This window comes from Rhinopithecus bieti, unplaced genomic scaffold (assembly GCF_001698545.2).
Source record: "Rhinopithecus bieti isolate Rb0 unplaced genomic scaffold, ASM169854v2 scaffold_4829, whole genome shotgun sequence".
NCBI classification, from domain to species: domain Eukaryota; kingdom Metazoa; phylum Chordata; class Mammalia; order Primates; family Cercopithecidae; genus Rhinopithecus; species Rhinopithecus bieti.
Window position 1 is genome coordinate 1,361,398 of NW_016804679.1, and position 2,480 is coordinate 1,363,877.

A 2,480-nucleotide genomic window follows, 5' to 3' on the forward strand; every position below is an offset into this window, starting at 1 on the left:
GGCTTTGTTTACCTACTTAAGCCTCAGCAATGCCGGGTGCCCCTCCCCCAGCCTCGCTGCTGCCTTGTGGTTAGATCGCAGACTGCTGTGCTAGCAATGAGGGAGGCTCCGTGGCCGTGGGACCCTCCCGGCCAGGTGTGGGTATAATCTCCTGGTGTGCCCGTTTGCTTAAAGTGCAGTATTGGGGTGGGAATTACCCGATTTTCCAGGTGTTGTGTGTTTCAGTTCCCCTGGCTAGGAAAAGGGATTCCCTTCCCCCTTGCGCTTCCCAGGTGAGGTGATGCCTCGCCCTGCTTCAGCTCTCACTGGTCGGGCTGCAGCAGCTGACCAGCACCGATTGTCCGGCACTCCCCAGTGAGATGACCCCAGTACCTCAGTTGAAAATGCAGAAATCACCGGTCTTCTGTGTTGCTCGCGCCGGGAGTTGGAGACTGGAGCTGTTCCTATTCGGCCATCTTGGGGTTTTTTGTTTTTTTCTTGTAAGTTTATTTAAGTTATTTGTTGATTCTGGATATTAACTTTGTCAGATGGATAGATTGCAAAAATTTTCTCCCATTCTGTAGGTTGTTTGTTCACTCTGATGGCAGTTTCTTTTGCTGTACAGAAGCTCTTTAGTTTAATCAGATCCCATTTGTCAATTTTGGCTTTTGTTGCCATTGCTTTTGGTGTTTTAGTCATAAAGTCTTTTCCCATGCCTACGTCCTGAATGGTATTGCCTAGATTTTCTTCTAGGGTTTTTATGATTTTAGGTCTTACATTTAAGTCTTTAATCCATCTTGAGTTAACTTTTGTATAAGGTATAAGGAAAGAATCCAGTTTTAGCTCTCTGCATATGGCTAGCCAGTATTCCCAACACGATTTATTTTAATAGGGAATCCTTTCCTCATTGCTTGTTTTTATCATGTTTGTCAAAGATCAGATGGTTATAGATGTGTGGCATTATTTCTGAGGTCTCTGTTCTGTTCCATTGGTTTATATATCTGTTTTGGTACCAGTACCATGGTACCAAAGTAGTGTGTATAGCTTGAAGTCAGGGAGTGATGCCTTCAGCTTTGTTCTTTTTGCACAGGATAGTCTTCCTTTTATCTTTGATTTCTCTATAGTATATTTAAAGATTTTTTTAAGGTAATATGTCACTGACTTTTGTTATTTTACACAAACTTTTTGTGTGTGTTAATGTGTGCACTTAGACCATTTAACTATAATGTAGTTATCAATATGGTTATATTTTTTATCCACCATTTAATTATTTGTTTTAGTTGTCCTCTCTCTTTTGCTTCCTTCTTTCACAATTTCCTATTATTATGGCTTTTAGAATTTTATTTTAACTTATCTATTTGTATTTTGTCTATTTCTCTTTCTATTATTTTTAGTATTTTCTCTGAGGATGAAAATTTACAAACCTAGCTTTTTATATTTTCTTCAGAATTACTATTTTACTGCTTCAATTAGAAAACTTACAACTCTACAGGCCACTAAAGCACACCCTTTTCATTATAATTATCGTATGTGTTAGACCTATATACATTGAAAACATCACCAGGAAGTATTATAGTTGATCTTTGAACAGTGTAGGAGTTGGGGCATTGATCACCCCTGCAGTTGAAAATCCATGTGTAACTTTTGACTCCCCAAAATCTAAACTACTAATAGCCTTCTGTCGACTGGAAGCCTTACAGATAACATAAACTGTCAATTAGCTCATACTTTGTATGTTATATGTATTTTGTACTGTATTCTTACAATACAGTAAGCTACAGAAAATAAAATCCTAATTAGAAAAATCATGAGAGAAACATATATTTACTATTTATTAAGTGGGAGTGGACCATCACAAAGGTATTTATCCTCATAATCTTTATGTTGAGTAAGCTGAGGAGGAGGAGAAACAGGAGGGGTTGTCTTGCTGTCTGAGGTGACAGTGGAGGGAAAAGGTGGCGGAGGTGAAGCGGGGACAGGAGAGGCAGGCATATTCTTTGTAATTTTTATTGAAAAACATCTGGATATAAGTGGACCCATGCAGTTCAAACCCATGTTGTTAAAGGTTCAACAGTATATACTTTTTGCTTTGTCTTTCATATTTTGAAGGACTCAAGAGGAGAAAGTCTATTCTAATTACCAAAAAGCATACCATTTTGGTTACTCCTTCTTTATTCCTTACATTCCAAGTTTTCTTCCATTAAAATTTCCCTTCCATTTGAAGAACTTTATTTAGCACTTCTTTTATATCAGGTCTATTGGCAACAGATTTTTTTAATTTTCTTCATCTGAAAATTCCAAATTCGTTTTTCCTGAAAGGTATTTTAAATGAATATAGAACTTTGTGTTGACATTTTTGTTGTTGTTTCAGTAGTAATACCACTTAAGAATGGTATATTCTCTGTCTTCTGTCCTCCTTCATTTTTTCCTTGTAAGTAATCCAGATGAAAGTGCAGCTCTCCTATATGCAGTGTGTCATTTTCTCTGGTTGCTTTCAAGGT